This window comes from Rhyacophila brunnea, unplaced genomic scaffold (assembly GCF_057557595.1).
Source record: "Rhyacophila brunnea isolate RB1 unplaced genomic scaffold, BYU_Rbru_1.0 scaffold_20, whole genome shotgun sequence".
NCBI classification, from domain to species: domain Eukaryota; kingdom Metazoa; phylum Arthropoda; class Insecta; order Trichoptera; family Rhyacophilidae; genus Rhyacophila; species Rhyacophila brunnea.
Genome location: NW_028232860.1, coordinates 26,853,257 through 26,878,744, shown reverse-complemented (window position 1 = coordinate 26,878,744; position 25,488 = coordinate 26,853,257).

Below are 25,488 nucleotides of genomic sequence, written 5' to 3'. Positions count from 1 at the left end.
ATTCAGATACATGTAGGTATTCACTATGGAATTATCATAGTCTGGTGATTAAGTGACATAATTTGATATCCACTTCAACATCGCTTTTATCGTTTGACTGGAGCACAGTAATGAATCTCCCAAAGAACAACTTTTTTGAATGTACAAAAAACACGACAATGGAATGAGACGTTTTATAACAACATTCCCAGATGTGGAATGCTTGCCGAAAGTGAGACGGGTACAATAATACCTTTTTTATTATACTGTTAGAAAATTTAAATGAGCGACCATTTTATTATTACCTACGCGAAGAAAGATCTTTGGTATTTCGGCAAAGGTCGATCCGAATGCCGTGTCACAAAGAAAACTACACTAAGACCTCTACTTATAAATCAGATATTGCCAACTCTTACCCCCGTTTCAGACGGGACACCGGTGTCGCGCTCGTATATAATAAGGAGGCCTTTGTATTCGAATAAAGTGGCCTTTGTATTATGTTTATGAAGCTAATTGAGATTAAACACAGCTAATGAGTTAACGCATAATTTCGCGATATAAATTAGAACATAAAACTGGCTGCGGTCATAAAAACATGTGTATCGGCGGCTTGAGAATGTAGCGGCTGACGGAAAAGTGTACCGGACACGCTTTCACTCATTAACGTTCTTAAACATAATACAAAGGCTCATTTATTCGAATACAATAGCCTCCGTATTATATAAGAGCGCGACACCGGTGTCCCGTCTGAAACGGGCCTTACACTGCTCAAATATTATGTATTGTTCTCTTGCGCGTCTATTATATACACAAGTATGCTTTTCAGTCTCTACGGAAGCTATCTAGGGTACAGGTTTGTATCGAAATATTAGTAACTTATTGTAACAATTACAATAAATTAGTTGTAATAATTATTACAATAAGTGCTATTTTTTAACAGCATCTCTCTTGGCTGTGTTAACTTTAGAGTGAGATGACTGTTTAGACGGCTAACTTATTGTAACCATTATAATACCCCAATACATAAATATGATAAAGTGATAATATTTATCACTTAAGGTGATACATCAGTGAAACGGCAAATAATTTTCAACTATAGGCGCGACGAAATTTTGGACTCGCTCGCATTCTGAGAGAGAACGTCGAGCTGTAAACACGTAACTTTGTTTCGTGATGGCGACGGGCGTATTAATTCTTAAATCGTGTAAAGATGACTAAAAACGTTACCCATTTACTTTAAATAGAAAACATGTCAATGAATATATTATTACTGTTACTAGAACTGTTATAGAACAATAAACAGAACATAAAATGGACGTATGTTGGATTTATATGACAAATTATATTTCGTTTGGCATGCGTCATTTGCACCCGCGACCCGCAATCCACGCATCGCCTAGCACGATCTTTTTAGACCGTGCCTCAACTGAAGTACAACCTTAAGCGGTCGATAAGTATACAATAGACTCAATGGTAGTACACTCATGGCTGAGGATCGTGACCACTTTTTAACATTGCCATTCTTTGAGCGACCAAGACTTTCCATTCTTCTCAATCTTCCGCTTCTCTCAGGGCAGAATGAATGGTGCCCCCAATCAGCTCTGTTACTTGGTCCCTTCAGCGCGCAGACGTTCTTCTTCTGCTTCGCCTTCTCATAAGGCCACCCAAAACCAACAGTCTCCCCAGGTTGTCCGGTCCGCGCCGGAAAATATGTCCAAAATACTACAGAATTCGTTTCAGACATATTGTCGAGAGCCGTTCCTTTATCTGCAATCTCTGGATGATTGACTGGTTAATCATGTGCTCCATACAAGAAATACGAAGCATTCGGCGCCAACACCATATCTCAAAGGCATTAATTGCCTTCCGTTCCCTTGCCTTCAGGGTCCATGACTCGACTTTATATAAAAATATAGAGAACACTAATGTTTGAGCCGTTGCCCAGAATAATGTTGTATCCAACAAAATTGTCAATGTTGAGTTATTAATAGAATAATGTTGGGTATGTTTTTATGCATCGTTTAAGGTAGGTACGAGTAGTATGGCAAAGAAAAAATATTTAGGCTTGTGGCAGCATTTTAAAGTTATTGGTTTGTGGAAGAACGTTGTATATGCTATTGTCAAAATGGCGTCGCCATCCGTCAATATCACGGAGCGTGGTAGGTATAATTCACTTCAATAAAGAAAGAAAACGGACATCTAATATTTTAAACTGGACAAATATCAAAGCTATGAAGCTGAAGGATGTAGGAAAATAGTATTTATCCAGAAAAAATATTATTAAGCCTGCAATTTACCCGTCGAAACAGTTTTGTGGAATAATGTTGTATACCATTTGACAGTTCTGTTGATCTCATGAAAAAAATTATTATGTTTGACATATTATTAATATGTCGAACGTTATTCGATTGTATTCAATTGATTTATCCATATTGTTATTGGAAATGTTGTTTGATAATAATGCTGGCATTATAGTGCTCTATATATTGTAACTTAATCTAATACCGTTTCAATTTTTTTTAATCGTTCCTAGTTCTATTTTGCAAGGTCGCGTTTGTACCAAAAAAAATTTAATCCGGGATGTATTCTCGATTTTAATATCAAGACAAATATTCAATTAGCATTCAGGTTACTGAATCACAATGGACAAAGTCATCATCTTGTCTCATGTATTGACAGTCGAATGTCGGACACTATGTTCAGAAAGCAGACGAAGATAATTCTAAGCTCAAAGACCTCAATGACATGTGTGAATTCATGTTAGATGAGCATGCTGCCTTTTTTAAGGCACTATTGAGTGAAGCAGAATGAATAAAATACATTTTGCGGAATAATGTTGTATGTGAAATTTTCATATACAACATTTTTCCAATAATTTAGTATATTTTTTTGTAATAAATCCAAATTAAATTGCCTTTCTTCGCCACTTTACATTTAAAACTCTTAATAATTGTATGTTTATTGTATTTAAAATATAAAATGTAACAAAACATAACTGGTTTAATTTTTTCCATTTTTCTCAAAACAAGAATATTGTTGGATACAACGTTATTCCGGGCAACGGCTCGTTTGTACAAGCATCAGCATTGTGGCAATTGAGATTCCTCGATCCTTCCATATACATAGTGGTAAGACGTGTCATCAAATTTTTTTGCAATCTGTGTTTCTATGTTTTGGAGTATATTTAGTCAATTTTTCTTACATTTCAGTCACTAATATTTATTTCATATTGTAATTTTGACAATTATAGTACAAATAAAATTTAAGGGCGCGCACACAATGGGGGAGGGTTTGGTTCCGAATAAATAAATTCTAAAATAATTCTTGGCATCTTGGTGAGAGTTATAAATTAAATTAAATTTACATTATAAAGCAAATTTACACGTTTAGAGAAAACCGAATACGGTACGCTAGTGGTAGACTCCTACAGGTATAAGAATATAATTTCATTCCGTGTGAAATACCTACTGTCGAATAGATTGAAAAAAGATTTTTACATGTGTTGTAAAGAAGGGATTATCTATAAATAGGAACATTCATTCACACAGTTCATGTAGGTTTCATTAAATGATAATAAGTATAGTAACGACGGGCGTGACCTCAGAGTAATAATATAAAGATAGTGGGTATTGTTCGGCTATATGAAGCCGTGTTTCTTGTGTATAACGCACAGTAGAACCTCAATAATTGTGTTATATTTAACTTAACTATGAAACGTTATACCACCTCAGTATGGCTACCAAATTTAAACACAACATTACAACATACATAGGAAACCATATTTTCTACTAAATTAACAAAATAATCTTTATAATATTTACCACAAAACAATCAATTTTAGCAACACGTGCTCGCATTTTTTTAAACGAGAGTAATCCTCCAAATATTTACCGGCGAAGTGAACAAAACATTATTTAATTCAGCCGTAGAAATTCTATATTACTCTAGCGCACATTGCGGAAAATATAAGCGTGCCGAATGTTTTCTCACTCGCACTTATGGTTCGTTTTTCTTCAGGCCTCGGGCGCGACGGTTTATAGTACATGTTATCTGATTTAAAACAATGCGATACGTAGGTAATTTAAATCCTTTTTGTACATATTTTTTGTTCTTGAGAACATGCGTAACATAATGATATGTAGTATGATCATAAATTTACCGTTTTAATTAAACTATGTAAATTTCTGTTAGTTCCTTGATATGGTTTCCGTTCATTGAGATTTGGCCCAAATAAACGGTTAGCAATATTAAATTTGTCAGTTCTCGCAAACCATAATTATTACATAATTTAACTTGCAGCATCTTCAAATTACATAGTATAATATTATGTGAGTATACCCAAAGTGGGTCGCAAGAACTGGTGAATATAGAAGAAGCATTTGTTTTAATTTGAATGAATTCAATTACGATAAAGTAAATCTTTAACTTATTCTTCTTCTTATTATGCCGTCCCCTAGCAGAGGTCGGTCAACATCAAGGCGATCTTATCTTTGTCGTCTGCTATCCGGAACAGTTCAGTGGAGCTGCACTCGTACCAATCACGGAGGTTTTTAAGCCACGAAATGCGGCACCGTCCTCTGCTACGCTTACCATTGATCTTTCCTTGAATGACAAGTTGGGGAATTCTGTATTTTTGTCCTCTCATAATTTGGCCGAGGTACTGTAGTTTCCTGGTTTTGATACTACGTAGAACTTCTTGGTCCTTCCCCATTCGATTGAGAACTTCAACATTTGTCACCCGGTCAGTCCAAGGAATTTTGAGGATGCGTCTATACAGCCACATCTCGAAAGCTTCAAGTCTCCGTGACATCTCTTGGTTTAACTTATTAGAATTAATTATAATCTTTCAATGTCCTTTATTACCGATAGCATACCGTTGTTGTTTATTTGTTTATTTATTAAAAAAAAAAAAAAAAACACCGTGGACATAACAATTATCCAGAACGTTCACAGCATGAGATTTAAATTAAAAAAAGCTGGTTCTAATCAAACAAGTTAAATAAAAATTCAAAATACACCGCACATCACTGAAAATATCAGTATCTTTGGGGAGCATGTTGACTAGTCTTGCACCCCTCGCTAATAGTGCCTGATAAGCTTGACACAAGGAAACAGTTCTGACCCAGAATAGGTCATGGCTGCTGCGACCATAATAGTAATTTAATTATTACATATTTGCATTATGTTAATTTAAAGCATATCGAGTCAAAAAAGAGTTTATTCTGGGAAAATCTGCAATCTAAATAATTATAAGATGGATGAATGATAGTATGTCTAAAGATATAAACTTATAAATAAAGAGTGTATAAAAATGTATTTTTTACTGAAGTCAGTAAGCTTATTAATGGTTTTACGATTATTTGCTTAATATTGTATAAGCTTTTCTTTGTACAAGAAAATAATAAATGATTAACTACCCCATAATACTACTACCCCTATGGATACTAAGTTTTTTTATTCATATTCTTTGGTATTAATATTATAAATCAGTATACAATTTATAAATATGTATAAATAAAATAAACAACCAACGAAAAGCACTTAAAAACGGTATAATCTTTAAAGTGCTCGCAAGAGAAAAAATCCACGATAAAACAATATTTTGGATTTTACTGCATTTAAGATACTTGGTAAAAATAATATAGATTATCTTTTATACTTTGACAGGTATACTGATGGAATTTTTATATTATTGGTTGATTTTCTAGATAGTGGAAAAGTGTGTTTTTAAACATATAATACGTATTATTTTATGCGTTATACTTATCAGTGAATATTTTAAAATGAACATTATTTATGAGTTTATCGATCGCGCGTAGTAAATATTATTGTTTGGGATTTGGAAAGTGTTTTTTTCCCCATCGAAAATTCAGCGTATGTAGGTATCTATCATTATTACTACTATTACTAGCAAAGATGACGTCTAAAGAACAATATGAATGTCAAGAAACTAGAGGTGAGTTGGAAATACTGTCACCAGTTTGTGTACTCAGGTTTCGGATGAAACTACCCATACTAAGTATTTGTGGCCCATAAACTTATTCAAAAAACTTGTGATGATATCATCGCGAGTCGCTGTTCTGTGCACTCGCCAGTTGGTAGACTTTCAACACTATTGACATTAAATGCGCACGAACGAAATAGCACTTGAATATAGGTATATTTTAATTTATTAGTCTATTGCGTTCGAAAGTATGAATAATAATAGGTCATAAATTTTGTGTCGCAGCACAGTGGTGAGATGACGCACAGGCTTAGGTTTGTTATATACCGCTCAAAACATGTTTAAAATTTAAAAAAAAATCACTGTTATTCATTTTTGTTAACAATAATATTGTAATCTAACAGAAAAACAACACATACATTTAAAATTTTATAATAAATGGGACTTTTCGACAAGCGGAGCTCAGCGTATTTTTAACGATTATATTGAAGCCGATACGTATTTTAAAATACTAATAATATGGAGTTGGTTTTCGTTTCAGTTGAGTATGAAACTTTTGTCGCATACGCACGCCAAACGATCTATATAGTATTCCAAATACTAGTAAGTATTTTGGAACAAGTTTATATAGTAAGTATTTTTTTATACTGATAATAAGTATACTTAGTCTTCAAAATAGACCAGTTTTCCCATCTCTACAAGAAACGCTATGTCAAAACTGTAACTAATTTGAAAGAACATAAACATTACCAATGCAAATAGACAATTTTGCTAAAATGCATTTAGTTTTGATTAAATTGTATATTAGGTGTAGTAGGTACGCCTGTGATTGTTGAGAGTCCTGTGGTCGGTCAAACGGATAAAGGAATCCATTTTCAGTAAGATTTTTATACAAGATTCGAGTTTGCGAGTTTTTTGAGTATTTTTGGATAATTAATTACTTAAAGTTGAACGAGTAAGAAAAAAAAACTTCACTAGTAAGTTAAGTATACTAAACTTACTGTTCACCATGCCCATAGCCATTGTCAACGTTTAGGAAGCGGGAACCTTCTATAATCTATAAAATCTATCCCCGTAACGTATTTCCCAAATGTACCACCATAAGATTTACATTATCGTTATGCTAATCACAAGAGAAATCAACGGATATAAGACTGGACATATTGCTCGACGAGCAGTAGTGGTACTCAAGGGCACTACTTGATTATAGACGCGCCCTAAAACCCATTCTTAAAGTTCAGGAGATGTACGTGGTAGCGAAGAACAAGGGTCAGAGACGAGTGAAAGGAGCCAGAAGAGGCCTTCAGCCAGCAGTGGTTCGACCCCAGCTGATAATAATGTTAATGTGTTTTTATTTATTAATTTTTACTATTTTTCATATCGTAGTATTGATAGGTAATTTTAGATCACCTAGTTTTATTGAATACATTTTTTGTGAATTACGCTTTACAACAATTGAATTATTCCATCCTTGTTTATTATCTGGATACACCTAAGCTGCTAATACATAGATACCAGTTAGTAGCGTGCGGTTCGGGTCTAGGACGATTTGGCACCGGACAACTGGACGCCATGGAATTCAAAAATAAATAGACGTTAGGTACTTATAGGTACTTATACTAAATATACTATATATAAATATACTGTACTAAAATATTCAATATTATTATTTATACTTCAATGATTATATTATGATTTAATAGTTGGTAAGAATGTAAATATGCAGATGTAAACAATGATTTAATCGTGCATATGTTTAAGTTCCAACGAAAAAAGAGTTTTTTTATTTAATATAAAGCCTTCGGCATGGTAATTCTCAATCCGCGATAAAGAATACATTATGTTAAGAGTAAAATGAATTCAAACTACTAAGTAGTAGATAGAAACTGATTAACATACCTCGTCTACAACACGTGTCTACGACAGTGCGGCGTCCAATTGTCCGGAGGCCAGTCGTCCCATTCCCTGCGGTTCATAGATGCTGTGTATATGGCGCGTCCTTAAATTATTCCAAGGTATTCTTATAACATATTCGTAATCCTGGAAATGCGCTATATAATGTTATCACCATCTATCGATCCATAATTTATATTATATTATAACCATAATGGGTGTTTGTGGGAAGACATGCAAAATTCTTTTGTCATGCCAATATTCATTTTTTTTACATACTACTAAATAATCAATGATAGAAGATTTAGTAATTACAAGATAAAAAGGACTTTTTATATGCAACGTTTTTAAATTTTCTGTTGAATCATATAAACTTGATTTGACTAGCTTAAACGATCAAAAAAATTTGTACTTGATAGAAATACTGAATAAATATAGAATACTGAAATGTCATTTTGACATTTCATATTGATTTCCAAAGTAACGCACGTATATATTAATAATTTAGTTGCTAAGACCCCAGACCCCTTGCAACCAATAATAGTGTTTTACTTTTTTCGGATTTTTTCCGAAATAATTTTTCATACAAAACAGAATTAACTGAAGATGAATTTAATTCTACTTAAACATGGCTAAAAGTATTAAAAGAATGCATTGGCATCGTGTTCTGATATATTCTAAAAGTTTCAAATGTCTAACTAGTCACGAAGTCAGTTAAAAATCGATTGCAAGATTTGTACTGGATAAATAGCCACCGGATAAACAAGAATACGACCTAATAAAAACGTTGTAAAAATAATTTAATTTAGTGAATTGTTATTATCGTTTCCATGTGGAGAGTGGAAACTAATTTGAAAAGTAAGTACAGTGATGATTTTTAGATGAAATGACTGATTTGATAGACAAACACTTCAATTTAAAGCATGACCGATCTCAAAAGCCACAGCACGTTACTAATAGATTCATAATTACACGGTTAACCGTTGTCAAATGCCGCAAAGTTACAAATTTCCCGCTTGAATATTCAAAGCAAAAGATTGCACGAGAATAATCTCTTCCGGTAATTGTACAATGTACAGTGCTTAAAACAGACATTAGAGTATTTAATGCACCGTGACACACCCTTAAGGTACACCGTAGAGGCACAAGTGTGAAACAGACAATTAATCATCCCTTCAGGAAGTGTTTACTCGTCGGGCGACAAATTTCAACCCTTTTCACGAATCCTGACCCACTCATAATGGCCATGAAGCCTCTTTATATGTCCGCACAATTTCACAGTGTGACGTGCTTGTCTTAGTCTCGGTCATTACACGGGAAAAGTGCAAAAGTATTTGATAAAATTATTTACTAATGAAATTATCTTATGACATAATAACATCACCGACTTCATTATATTATTACGTAATACGCACCTGTCATATAGAAATGTCGATTTGTTACTGAAGAGATTTTCTATGTCCACGCCGCTGGAGACAACAACGGAACGGCCTTCCTCAAGGTAGCGTCTTGTCACCCATACTGTTCAACGTTTATACTAATGATCAGCCAATCGGGGTTAACACAAAACATTTTCTTTATGCAGATGACCTAGCCATGTTATACCAAAACACCTCTGACCGTCCCACCCGAAGAAGATCCCTCCCGCATGGGAGGCGGACTTAGCCTCTGAGGGTTTCTAAGATTGGGTTGAGCCAGCAAAGCATCTCCCATCCAGAGCCAGTCTCAGGTTCCGTACATAGAAAGCCCTTAACAGATTGAGAACCATGGTAGGGCACACCCGAGACAACATGGTAAAGTAGGGGTTCTAAGATGACCTAACCTGCAAGTGAGGTGAAATGCAAAGCATGGAGCACCTATTTTCATTCAAGGCTTGCCCGGTAAGCTGTATTAAAATAATGTTAGTGAAAGTAAAATTAATTCATGTAATACGTAATTATTAACTTGGATACTTACTGCAAAATTGGTCCAAATTGATTTACAAAACGTAAAAAGCATTAAAGCCGAATGAAATTTTCATTGATTAATTCTTTATCAATGGGATAGTAAGGGATTCCGAAAATAATTTTAAAATATATATAATAATATGACATAATAAATACTTTAATAAGGTGTGCCTTCAATATCATACTTTGCGTATCCGGAAATTTGTACGTCAACAGTTCACCGCAGGACACTTATTCGTGCGCCGCAGTACGTGAAACATGAGTTCGTGTAACATTTAATCAAATGACGAGTTCTTCGTTGAACATTTCACCGTGGAGTATTTGTACGTATGCTACAACATGTGGAAATATCTTTACTAGGTTAGTTTAGATTAGATTAGGTTAGCTAAGGGTTAATATAATTGGAACAGTACTATTTGCAAACAATCGCCGCATTTTGCAAGATACGTACAAATGTATTCCACGGTGAAATGTTCAACAAAGAACTCGTCATTTGATAAAATGTTAAACGAACCCATGTTTCACGTACTGCGGCGCACAAATAAGTTTCCTACGATGAACTGCATACGTACAACTTACATGTAACCCATACTTTGAATGCTTCCGGTTTCTAAATTGAGTAGGATATTATTTTATTTAGTTCCAAAGTCCCAACACACAACTAGGGATTGCAATACCGAATGAATATATCAATACCGGTATTTCGGTATTTTTATTGAATACCGGTACTAATATCGGTATTCGTCAAAACATAGGTATTATAGAAAAAAGAAGTATCTATCAATAAATATAACTATTAAAATATATTTGAAACACTAATTTATGGCAACCTAAAGTACCTACCTACATTTATTATGTTGACCTTTATAAATACGTATTGATCATAATATTTTAGAACTGATAATTTTTACAAATACTATAAGTCCAGGCACAGGAAAATATCTCTCAAATTCAACGTTTTTTGGATGTACATACTACCAACTTTGGATCAATAATAAGTTTTAGATTAATTGGAAATGTTTACCACGAATATTTTCTTTTTTGAAATATGTTAATTTATCGCGACAATTCCATTACCTAGTATATTTGAGGGATTTTGTTTTAATTTTATTTAACTTTTGTTGATCTCAGTCAATATATTTGCGTTACGGCAGCATAAAACTTATATACTAAATTTAATATACAATACAGTAGTAAATAATAAAAAAAATCATTAAATTCGTTTTGGAAAAACATAAACGTGTATTCTTTCTTATACCGAAAATACCGGTATTTTGTATTTTTGAAACCGGTATTTCGTTATCGATAAATAATTTAATACCGGTATTGCAATCCCCACACACAACGAAAATAATCTCCACTCTTTAAATTGCCATGAGGAAAAAAATATTTTCTACTGTACCTAAATATATTATAATAATTAGAACAATCATTGACCTTCTGTTCCGTATTTCCGCATAAATAGTAATTTACATTCTCTTTGATTGCCTACTTACTTACACCCAGTGGCACACCTAGGGTGGGGGGGGGGCAAGGGGCCCTGGCACCCCCCAAAAATGAAAATTATCAAAATGATTTTAAACATTGAAATTGAAAGCCAATAAACTATACCTTTGGGCTTAGACAAATAAAGACACGGCAAAAAAATGATTTGTAATAATTCTCCAGCACCTTTTTTAGAAAAAATTCTGAGATTTTTATTTCCAACACAAAAATTTCGAAACACTAATGTCAGGTTTTTTTAGAAACACAATCCCTAATGGAACTGTCAAAAAATTCTCGGTGTCCACCCGAATTCCGGAGTGGTGTAGGTCATGGCTGGGGAGAGCTGACAGAGCTCTAGCCTGGGGGCCCGGCGTGTCGGGTTGACCAGATAAGTGAGATAAAAACACATCATAAATTAGCTTTAATAGTAAAAAAAGTCGCCTGCGGCGCTATCATATTTCATGACCATGAACATTTTCAATTACTTATATATTTGTGCAATATAATTTTTGATTATTATGTGTCGCTACTCGACAGCTCCATTATTAAAGTAGATGTATTAAAAGTCGCCAATAATTCACTGTATAAGCACCCTTAATTTGAACTGAAACACAATTTGAAGAACGTTAATGTAGTGTTTCACACTGCCTTTAATCTTAGCGGTAGGTAGGGGGCCCGCCAAATATCATAGCGTGAGGGCCCGTTTCAGGATGTGGGGACCATGGTGTAGGTACACCGAGTGCAATAGACCAAAGACCGTTAAACGAGAAATTAGGCTGTGAAGAAGAAAAAGATCCAATGGGACTAATTTACATTCTCCTCCTTGATCCCCCCCCAATATTAAATCCTGGGTGCGCCACTGCTTACACCCTTAAGCAAACACCAACGAGCAAGAGTTTTATTATCATATTTTATTACCAGGTAAGTACTAGAAGTAAAAAATTCCAGGAACAATTACATAGATAGGATACCTAAGTACTTCTCAAAATTGTTCAAACAAAATAAAATATTTCAAAATCAGAAGACATTCATAATATTTTCAAATGAGTATTTGTTTACATACTGTGAAGAAATTGTACAGTGGAAACGTCTTTAAAACTGTGGACGTGGGTTGAAAATTCTCAAGAAAAATCAATACTTGTTTTTTTTTCAACAGTTTGATGAATGGCTATCAGTTATTTCTCATTAAAATGTTTGTTAATATAACCTCTTACCCGGTATAGACCCATCTGATCTGATTTCGAAGATGATAAATCCGCCGTTTGGCATCATCGAGATTCTAAGGGTAGGCAGATACTAAAGTCGCAGTGACATGTAACATCCACTATATTGACTCTACCTTTGGGATTAGGTCGAATTCAACTTTTGGTGGTTTTATAACTAGGAGTTAGTTAACTTGAATTTAATATGTAATAATATTAATATTGAGTTGTATCTGTACAAATTTGAGTAGCTGTAGGAAGATAACACACCTTTATATGAATGTTTTGTCAGTGATGCATTTTCCAAGAAGGTCACACCGGTGCTTGACGCCGTGATGAGGCGACAATTCGAGCTTTAATAATATTATGATCTTGAATGGGATGTCTACACTCACACTGAGGGCTATCTACCACTTTAATTTTGTACAATGATTCGTTGAGACTGTAATGCCCTGTCCTGCTTCTAGCTATTGTCACTATTACATCTCGCTTTATTTTACAATATTTACTAAACCAAGTTTTAGGAGATCTACTATAAAAGTTTTGATAGTAGTGTGTTCCCTTTTCTTTCCCAAGATTTTCTAAATATTTACCGTTATTTTCGCTCATTGTTTGTTTAAACTGGGCTTTAAAATCTGTGTATGGAATTCTTATATTTTCTGATGGGTGTGAGATGCCTATGACCAGGAGAGAGAGGTGTTAATGAATAAATTGGGAAACTGCAGATTATACCCTCCTTTTACGATTAATTCGTTCCTGGCAAAACCAAATATTTCAGTTATGAAAATTGTACATGAATTTCTCCAAAAATGTAAAGTAAATGTCTAGTGTATAGTGTAACAAAAATGTAATTCTGTATTATAATAATCGATGTTTTTTTTTTAAATAAATATAAAAACCCTCCAAAACTATGACTTAGTCAGATATCTTTTTAATGCATATATTAGAGATAACTAATAATTTTAATTTGAACTATAAAGATGACCATAAAATAATTTAATTCATATTCAAATTTCATTAATTTTTACAATGTGAACAAGTGAATAGTGTGAATAGTGAACATTACAAACTATTAATTTAAAACGTTCACAAGTGTAGATACAAAAATATATTAGTTATGTAATCAATTTGGGCAAACCATATTATGTAACATACAAAAATCATGTTGTTATCATAAAGTAAACAAGTTCGTCGAAAAAACACCCAAGAAACTGGATTCGTAAAGTTAGGTTAGAAAAAAAATGTTGTAACATTATTGATATTATATTTTTGTATTGGCCACAGTAAATAAAGTACATATGAGCACACTACTTCCTTTAGACAGATATTCAATCAATTTGGACTCCTTCCCTCCCTTGGGATAATACGTTAACCATCACAAATTCTCATAAACTATCGAATAAGTTTTTACACGAAGGAAAATGTAAGGCAGCATTCAAAACTGGCCATCGTAAAAAATACATAAGAGATTATTTAATAAACTCTCTTCTACAAAATCGCTAATATATTGCGTTTTGTTATTGTATTACCGTCTTTTAAATCAATTTATATTTACTGGTGGCGCTTTTAACAGTGGACTGTATAATTTGAAGGTGATAGTGGATTGTGGATTGGGGTTTACACAAAGTGCCAGATATTGACCTTTATGATAAGAGAGCTGGCGCGCGCTGGGCCGGTTTGGGTGTTCACGCACTCACGCACTGGTAAACGACGGACGATACAATTTGATGGATGATATGTGAGGTTGATGAATGATGATGATAGGTTGTATGAATGATGGACGCGACGTTCACTCAAACTGTAACAGACTTAGTGCAACGAAGGTCGAACAGATATGTTTTGAGTCAACTTTTGAAGCATTCTGTATAACGCGGTGTGGCAACACATACCGGTTCATTCTCTTAAGCTGACTCACGCGCGACGGTTGTCTCGAAGTCACTGAATGTTCTTTGCAATTACGGTCGATTCATGACTCGTAACTGTCAGTCACTTGATCTTGTGACAATAATACATAAGGGGATTTGAGTAGGTGGGGGGAATAAGGATGACGGCCACCACAATCGGCCCAACCATTTCCAATCGAAATTATTTGACAACAAAAACTTTGCACAATAGTTTGCACAATAATTTGACAACGAATGCAGTATGTACCCAAAAGAAGACCAAAATATTTTCACTATGAATGGGAAACAGAATATTTCTTTATGGTGGTGACGACAAAAGAATTGTTATATAATTTGAAACTGTCGTCATCCAAAATTAAGGTTACCTTAGAGCTGAAAGTGCGAAAATCACATTTTTATATTTTTATAATTTTTGGTTAAGTATGCCGATTTAAACTGGTGTCTTCACGTTCTCTTAATGCTGAAAATTTGGGAGTCCAATATCACATGGTTTTCGAAATACGTACTTCTAAAACGACGGTAGTCCAATTATTATACTTCAGAGCTGAAAGAGTGGTTGTCCAATTTAAATATTTTTTTCTAAGGTAATGCAAAAAAAATGCAAAAGTGCGGAGTCCAACATACGGAGTTTGAGTCCGAACGCGAGTGAGTATTTTAACTAAATTAAATTAACTATGTTAAAACTGCTCTCCTGCAAAATATTGAATAATATGTGACTTCCAGACTTTAAGCTCTAAGGTATACAGTTTATTTATATAATATGTTTGTTTTAGTTAAAGAATGATAATGGGTGACTATGGTAGACCACTGCTAGTTTTGTAGTTTCATTTTTGGTTAAATGGCTTCGTAAATAAGCAAGCTTGTCGCATTTGGAGTAATGAAAACCCATATGCTATTTTTGAAACACGAGAAATTAACAGCTTGGTATGGATTATGGTCTGAAGGTGTAATTGGTCCGTATCTTTTTTTAAACGCAAATGACAATGCAGTTACTGGAGTTCAGTGGAGATACAGAAATAGAATTACTGATTTTTTCTGGCATGATATATGATTCCAACAAGATGGTGCAACATGACATGCTCGTGCTACAATCAACTTAGCGAGAGAAAAGTTCAGTATATATTTCTTTTATGTATACTCTACATCTTCCGATAGTTTTTTATATTTGTACAATCTCGTATGCACACTTTAGCCGGCTCTCACCTCTAAACTCGCCTCGTCTGCCGCAATGCCATAAATTTTATTAAACCTTCCAAGAACGGCAATCCGGTGCTGCTTATTAAGACTGCGCAGATCTACCTATAGATAATTGGATGCGGCAATCGGCGAGCCGATATAGAAATGACCAACTTGTCGATCACAACAGCAAATTAAACAGTCGCATTCGACCAATCTGCGGAGCTCCATTTGGCAACGTGTGTTTTGTGAATAACGATGACGTCACATCGACGTATTCGACACATTGCAGGCGGACGAGTTTTGATGTGAGAGCCGGCTTACAGTATAGATCCACAGACGGACTAAAAGCAACTGTCTACTGGTCGATGTTTACTCTAAAATAAGTAAAGCTAGGCTAGAGTGCTTTTGGCCGTCTGAATAATGTTAAGCTTAGTGTTCAACCAGTGTGTGCTTCCCATAATCACATATGCGTGTAAAACATGGGCCCAAAGTAAAAGAGAGATCCAGGAACTTAGAGTAGCACAACGTGGTATGGAGAGGTGCATGCTGGACACGGGAAAGAACAAAAAGAGGAATGAGTGGGTAAGGAAGCAGACAAGGGTTTGCGATGTAATAGAGTTCATTAAAAGTCTCAAGTGGAGATGGGATGGACACATAGCTCGAAGAAGAGATAATCGTTGGACAAATTTAGTCATCCAGTGGTATCCAAGAGGTACAAAAGGTCTGCGAGGTAGACCTAGAGGCCGCTGGATCGATGAACTGATAAATTTCTGCGGTAATACGTGGCAGCGCAACATACATGACGGGAAGTGGAAGTAGCTTGAAGAGGCCTTCATTCAGCAGTGGATAGATTCAGGCTGATGATGATGAAGGATCATTAACATTCAAATAAATGGAAGTTTTGTATTCTTGCATAGGGTTTGTTGTTTTTTTGTATAGTCTTTACTAATATGTACCTACTGATTTCTACGAAATATTACAAAACACTCATAAATTTCAGTTTATATTTTAATTTTAATCAACTGTGCGGCGTCCAATCCTCCCGGCGGCCAATTGGGTCGGCATCCAATTGGGCCGGCGTCCGATTGTACCGGCGGCCAATTACTGGAGGCCAATCACCGGAGGCCAGTTCGCGGTGCCAAATCGTCCCATTCCCTTAATTTACTATTACATACTTACTTAAAAGTGACCAAATGTTAAATTTAAAAAAAAATATATCTCTTATTCGGTAACCCTATAAATATATTATCAAGTTGTTACTAAATATTAAATGTGAACTAATTCATCGATGTCATATTTACTTTGACAAGTTTTGAATTTGAAGAGCCGGGGTAGAAAATCATTTTTTACTCACAGCGTATTACCGGCTAGTATGAGATTTTCTCGTGAATTTTTGTTATATAGATATTTTTTTCCGCGTGGGATCGGCCGGAAATTCGAGAGAGCTGATCGTAAAAAATGTACGTCATCAAAAATTAATCGCTTTTTGTGTTATTTTATCGTAAAATCTTTTTATTTTATTATTAAGTACTGTATTCAGAAAAAAATAATATTGATTGCAACATGGCATATGTCCATTTTATACCTTGTTATAGCACGGTTTAACCTGGCTTCTATAATTATCCAAAATTAGTAATTAACGATTTTATCTTGACAAAATGTTGGTCGGGTGTCAAGTACAAATTCAAAGAGCTTTTAAAAAAAATGCAGCGTCTTATTGCGGACGTGAAGATCTCTTTACATAGTTAAGTATGTCCGTATTATTTTAGCTTGTATTTACATATTATTAAATATATAGAGATATAGAATTACAAATTAAATATCTATTTTTCGTAGTGTCAAATTATAGCAAACTCGGTAAGGAGCTGACCGCAATAATAAATAATATCCGTTTATCACTTAGTTAGTCATCCATTGACGCAAACGCCAGATAATAGCTGACTCGACTATTTCAATAAAAAGAATATTATTTAGATTGTATAAATAGCGAATATTATTGTACTATTGTACCGACCGTTACGCCGCAAATAAAACTTACTCCTGCATCCATCTTCGACTTTTTCATCATCATCCTCAACATTATGACCTACGACACGTCGATGACTCCCACGGTGGTAACCCAAATCGAACCCCACAAATTAATATAATATGTAAATTAATTATAATCATTTATTTTTGTTAATATTCTCCACGCTCCTCTCTCTGATGGGTACTTTGATTAAATTATGTTAATTCAATTCAATTAGTAAACAAAGCCAAAGCACACTTGAGTGCGTAGTGACGTCAGTCTTGGATATATTCTTCTAAGACATTCCCAGGTGCAGATACGATGCTTTTCAGTGGACTGTATTAGAAGGAATGATTCGGATGCTGAGGGAGGGGGGTATATTTATTGTTTATTGAGTCACCCTGTGCGCACCATGTTATGGTCAAACTCAGTGCACGTAAATAATGTCTTCGTGTTTTATAGGTGCTTATATGCACACGGTTGCAGAATGACTGCTTGTTAATAGTAGGTCTAGTCTGGCAAAGATAATAATTTCAGGTATTATGGCCGCCATACTTGGCCCAACCAACAACTGCTTATGTTTCACATCAAACGTAGGGCTTTGTGATACGATCGCACGCTATGATCGAGTGTGATGCGTAGCGAGTTGTTTTGGAAGGAACTATTAGGTAGCCTCACGTGTGCGTTGTCGAATGATTAAGGATTATTTTGTAACGTACACAGCTTTAAATATTGTATGTTTGATTCATTCGGCAGACTGTTTTATGTATGTTTCCATTGATCACTGTATTTTTACATAATGTAGACTTCTCTTTTATCGTACTCGCATATCTTATCGAGGAGTATCGTGACTATATTCAAAAGCTCTCCCATTATATCCTTCCAGTCAGGGATTTGCGGAGGGGGAGCTTTGAGCGTCCGCAGCAACCGGGTGGCATGATTTAAGGCTCGGTAAAATACACTGAAAATATATTTATTATCAATTATGTAAAATATATAATATACCTATATCTATGTCAAAGTATGTGAAATACCTACGTGTGTTGCATACTAACGAAGGATAACATTTATCAAAACGTGGGAAATATAAGAGTTAACGCTTCTTTAAATATAGGTACCCTCATAATAGTACTTGAAGGTTACAAGGGAAGAAAGAGGGATGTAAGTTTTATTAAAAGGAGACACTTAGATTGATTTCTTTTCTGTCACTTTATTTTTACGTATTTCTGTAGGTTCATTTATTTATAATGCTAGGCATCTAATAAAGTCAAAACCATGGAAATATTTTACTTTTGAAGATATAAAAAAAATCAGACTAACTCCCAAATTTAAAATGTGTATTATCACAATATGAGGTACTTAAATAAAAATAATAAGAGTTTTTTTGGGAATTATTTATTTATTTAAGTACCATTAAGAAGATCAAAAACATGCAAAAGAATGGTAATATTAATTAGAATGATAATGATAATCTCTTGAAGTTACTTCTGTTACTAGTAAGGAAAAGAGTTATACAGTTCGACAACCACCCTTTTTATCCTATGTGCCAAAATTTTAAACCGGAATATCTTATGACTCAAGCTCTTTTACTCTATACTCTATCTATAGTGTTGCGATATTTTAAAGTAGTGAAGTACAAAGAAATTCCCACTGGGTGGCATTCAAATCTCCATTTTGCAAATTTAGTGATATCACACGTTTTTCCCCTTTCCCTTCACTTATATTTATGAGTTTAATATCTCCGATCTACAACTAATGACATGCATCATTGTTGGATACAATTATACTGAAAAGCATTCTTTTAAAGTCTCAATAACGATTCACTGTCCTATCATAATATTTATACACGAAAACTTTATGCAAAAATGTTACGTTTTAAATCCAGGGAATTAACCGACTCATTAAGTAATAACATTTTAAGGGACATTATTCAATGAATCGATTTCATGTATCGCCTGCGGCGCAATTTTTGTTCACATTATTAAACATCATAATGAAAAATGACAAAATAATAATTATTGTTATAATATAAATAATTTTCGATGGGCGTCATAGTTTTTTCAAAAAGATTTTTGCTAGTCGTTATATAATAATATTTCTTTTGCTTTTCAGTTGCTTTAAAATTATGTAAGTTGAATAAATAATCTTATTAATTGTATTGGTTGAATAAAAAAAATCATAATAATAATTTGATGAAAAGAAAATAATATTATAAGGTAGAAATTCTTGGCTGACACGCCTGTGGCAACCGGTGTCCGGATATTTGTACGTACTTACGCTGTTCGCCGTATCACACTTCACCATGAAATGATGCATCGGAAATATATGGTCGCATATTAATAAAGACCGTCCAATCTCTTTGGGTCGTATATTACTGAGGTAAAATTCATGTTCAAATAAAACACGGTTCTTATTGGTTTACAGGAAGCCAGCGGCAAACAAATTTTGAAATTAGCCGATATACTGGATTATTTGTAAGGTTAAGTTAGGTTGTCATTCTTGAATTCATGAATTTTGCCAAAATCGGCCATGAAAATTGGCGCGGTTCCCGCCTGGTTTTCTGTAAACCGACTTGTACCTGAAACATTTGGAAAATACGTAACAAAAACTATCGAAATCAATGACCACTATACACACGGTCATCTCTTTCCGATAAGAAAACTCACGGTGAAATGTAATACGTACAAATTACATGTAACCGTGTCAACCACCCGGCACGGCCCTGTCTCTAGCGATATCTGCATTCTGCATTTCGCATGGCTGAATGTTTATACTAGGTAAGCACTCCATTTAAGTTTCTCTTCTCGTATCGAAATAGATTGTTGCACGTATTGAATCAGGCAATAACTAATAATGTCCTCAATACATTTAAATATATTTATTGAATTCTATTCAATCTAATACAATTTTTGAATTTTTAAAACAAACTATTTTTCTTATTTAACTGATATAATTTGAGTCATAGCTATTAAACGCAGCTTAATTTTTGTATTCATTAATAATTAGCAGTGTAACTTGAAAACACCTCAGATATAATGTACCTACAAGAAAAATTCCATGCTAGACGATACCTAGTCAATAATAACGCAATTTGATAAGCATTTCATGTAGGACCTACTAGTTTAAATTGTCGCAATTAGATAGGAGGCTTGTAGCATAATGGGTAATGCACAGTGACGCGATACCAGTGGTTATACGGGTTCAAATCCCGTCGAGCATAGTATTTTTTTAAATATGATTTTTTCTAGTGGGTACATTATATCTGAGGTGTTTTCAAGTTACACTGCTAGTTAGTGTATATCTGAAATGTTTTTAAGTTATGTATGTTCAATAATATAATATGGAATGTTACATTCTAAAAATCTAGTGAATTATTAGTTGAATAAAATTTTTAAAACTTGGCGCGTAATGACCAGGCGGCCGATCGATTTAATTCACGTGCATTTTAAATGTGGTAATTAAAAAATCATTATATAGTCAGCAGCGAATGAGAGAGAGATGAGAATGAGACACATAAGCTTAATTCAATGTTATCATATTATCAAATCGCCTTTTCAATATAATTCATAATAATATATAAGAATATTTTTTATCGATTATGGTTTGGTTTCGGCAGGGCGCGAATTTAAAAAAAAACTAACTAACACCATCAGTAACCATCACCATGTAATCTTAATTTAACGAAAATAGATAAGTGTGACTGAAAAAATGTGAACTATTTTTGTCATAACGCCCGTAGCATACCTAAATTTTTATGGTTTGGTTTAGGCTAAAAAACGTTTATCACTCCAAGAAAAAATGTGAACATTGTTATTGCGAGAGGTAAAATATTTTCTGTGTCTCGTAAGTTACAATGTTTGTCTCAGCTGTGGTGAAAAATAAGACTTGTTTCCAACACTCTAAAATAAGATTTTCTTTATGCGTCCGAACTTGAAAAAGAAATTCGCAGCAAGAGTTTTGCTCCGACTGGCACGAATTTTTGATTTGTGCTTTACAAGTATATTTTAGGGGTTTCGTTATATTATTATGTATTGTACAAAATATAAAAAGATTTCGTAAATAAAATTAATGGAAACACATTTACATACGTGAATATGATTGTATCATTGAAATAAATTAATGTACCTACTTACTAAGAATTTATGGGGATAAACAACTGTCAGCATATTGATCGGCGATATTAAATAACTGACCGCAACTATAAATTCCTTAAGGCCATACCTCAGTTGAGACACGGTCTAAAAAGATCGTCGCTAGGCGATGCGCGGATTGCGGGTCGCGGGTGCAAATGAGGCATGTCACACCAATTATAATTTGTCTTATAAATCCAACATGTGGCCATTTAATGTTCTGTTTATTGTTTTATCAATAACAATAATAATATATTCATTGACATTTTTTCTTTTTAAAGTAAATGGGTAACGTTTTAAGTCATCTTTACACGATTTAAGAATTATTACGGTCGTCGCCATCACGAAGCAAAATGACGTGTTTCCAGCTCTACATTCTCTCTCCGAATGGGAGCGAGTGCAAAATTTCGTCGCGCCTATGGTTGAAAATTATTTGCCGTTTCACTGATTAATCACCTTAATACCCATTTCCCGTAGTATCCAATTATGGCACACTCAGTAAAATAGCTTACTGCAATTATAATTTCCGCAATATCCATTTTTCCACATAGTCAGCCATATCCAATGACGTTAACTCCATATAGAGTAGCTGACTCAATTATAATAATTATTTCCTACATATTCTTTTCTAGATATTATTTTGCTTATGAATACGTCAATAAATAGTAGTTCTTGAATCAAAAATTAAAATTTTTTGGTCATTCAGATATCTTGAGAAGACGACAAGGTCATCTCTAAAGCAACAAATTATGTGATGGTATCAAAATAAACATATTGTATTGTTTACTAAAATTTATTGCAAAGAGATACTTAGTCTCTTGCTTGTTAAAAAATATACTTGAGACAGTAAATCTCTCTATAGAAATGATGGGATGTATAACAGTTTATTACTATGAAATTTATATTTACAAAAGCATCCATTTAATTATATTTTTACCGTTTTATAATGTTGTTCAAGTGTATTTAAATATTGAAATCAGAATAATCTCCGAATACTTTACATAAAATACAATTTGAATTGATCCACTTGAAGAGAACGTGGTTCAACTGTTTATATCACAGGTTCTCAAGCTTATTTCGACCACCGCCCACTTTCAGATTTAAAAAAAATCTAGTGCCCCCCATATTTTTTACACCGTTTTTATTAGATCGTATTCTTGTTTGTCTTGCATCTTGCAATCGATTTTTAACTAACTTTCCGACTAGCTAGACATCTGAAACTTGTAGAATATATTATCAGAACACTATGCCAATGCATTTTAATACTTTTAGCCATCTTTAAGCAGAATTGAATTCATTTTCAGTTAATTCTGTTTTGTTTGGAAAGTTATTTCAGAAAAATCCGTAAAAAGTAAAATACTATTATTGGTTGCTAAGGGGGTGGCTCTAGCAACTAAATTATTAATATATACGTGCGTTACTATGGGAATCAAAATTAAATGTCAAAATGACATTTCAGTATTCTATATTTGTTTGTTTGTTTGTTTGTTTTTTATTTACTTCATATCAAGTACATGTTTGAGCATATTGAGTATAATAATTCAACAGAAAATTTAAAAACGTTGTATATAAAAGTTCTTTTTATTTTGTACTTATTTAATTTACCTTTTTACATTACCATCTGTTACCTATCTTAAAAACAGTTATTGCAAATATAATTTTTAAACATGCATTATTATATGGATATGATAGATGGGGTGTGATCCATATCATATTTCCGAGATCAAAGAATGTTTCAATGAGAGGAAATAAAACTCATGCCACTTAATCATATTTATAAAGCTGCATCCGCATAATTACATGTGTAAGTGACTCTAATTTAACCGTCTATACGGGACTCCAAGCGAGTAGTAAATCGCATCTCAAGTGGTGTCGTGTCTAGATTCCGTCGGATTTTTATAGATAGAATTTGTCTGCCGTCGCCCCTCTAGATTTCATTAAAGCCCCCTAATTTCCTTTAAGCCTTCTACTGCCCCCCCCCCCCGAAAGCCTCCAGCGACCACAAGGAGGCGTTATCGCCCACTTTGAGAAAGACTGGTTTATATCAATCAAAAAAATCATTATTCCACAACTTGATATGTAGGTATATATAACTGATATTTTTTGAATGAATTATTCAATTTACGGAATAAAACTAATCCAAAAGGTTAAATCTACATTCACGAATGTCTAGACTTTTAAACTAAGAGTCAATAAATAGTTCTCTATAATATAAAATCAGTATAGATAAAAAAGACTATTTGGGCTCAATCTAACATTCACTTTGTTCCAATAAGTGGATAATTGAATCAAAAATAAATCTCATGATTGCCTTTCTCGTACAAAGTGGTTTTTAAAATTGGTTTAAAAAAAGTTAAATTATCTCCTAAGCTGAGACGAACAGGGTTTTAACTGGGTGCAATATTGTTTCTTTTTTTTGAAAGGGTAATTTATCTAGTCTAGAAATCGTGAGCATATGTTATATTATTCTAGCAAATCTTGTATAAAACGTTTATTAAAATAATTTAGAGAACGTATATTATATTTTGTTGTGTATCCAAGATAAAGTAGTGAACAAAATACCGGTATCTAAAAATGTGTAACGTATTTGCATTAAATACTTTGGAGATTCATTAAAAGTAATACAATATAGTCTGCGTATTTGATATATAATTGTAATATATAATAAAATATATTTATACGTATAGAATATTTAGATGAATATGTTTTACCTTTGAAACCTCTTCTGTTTTTTTTTCTATACTTTACAGGAGGGACAAAAACAAAATAATTTTAATGAATGCATCTTTGACCATGACAATTTTTTTTTTAAATAATTTATATAAAACGCAACACATTAGTGTCACGAGTGTAAACAAGTTTTTTTTTAAGTTAACTACTGTTATTATTATTTAGATGGACATAGGTTAAAGTTTCCACCACCACCCGTCATATATGCACAGCCGTGGATATGCACGGCCGCTCTCCATGACGCTTTAAACGTATGTGAAAGAAGTGATTTTAAGTGCTCATTCCGTCCCGAAACGGAGCCGCACGGGACTGATGCTGCAACCATGCACCGTAGTGCTTAAAGAAGAGAGTTAAGAAAGATTTTTTTTTTGTTTGTTGGACTGGCTCTGCTGTCCGCTGACGTTAAGCGCCCTGTGTACCCGCATACTGAGTATCACGAATTGAAATGGATGAGTCTACAGAGGAGTCGGGACTATCCCGCTCCCCATACGACGCTGCAAATTTCTCGAATGCCGCAAAGTTGGCCTCGGTTGCTATCAGATCTCCATGTCCAATTGGGCCCGTGTGAGGATGGACCCTGGCAAACAGCTCCGCTCGTTCGAGTTCCATTAGCGGGAAATCGCAGATGATGTGTTCAACATCTTGGTGGTCATGCCCGCAGGTAAAACCCGGCCCATCTACTATCAAGCCAAACTCGTGGAGTCTGGCGGCGAAGTTGCCATGAAAAACTCTCAAATAAGATTATATTATACGCACATTATTACAATATAATACAACGTAAAAACAAAGCATCAATGATGGCAGATATTACAAAGAGTTAATAACCGATGACTATGACTACTATTAAAATCATACAAAGCATGCTGTGAAATCACAATTAAGGTAAATGCTCCGCCTACCAGAAGCACCTAACGAAAAAATACAAAGCACGCAATTTAAAGTGTTTTAATTAATCAATACGTATCTAAAAACATTAAAAAGAATACCTAATAATTTTTATTTAAATCTAAGATAATATTTGCAATAGGTACATAACATTTTTAAAACGCTAATTCAATAAAAGATCCCACCTTATTATTACATACTAT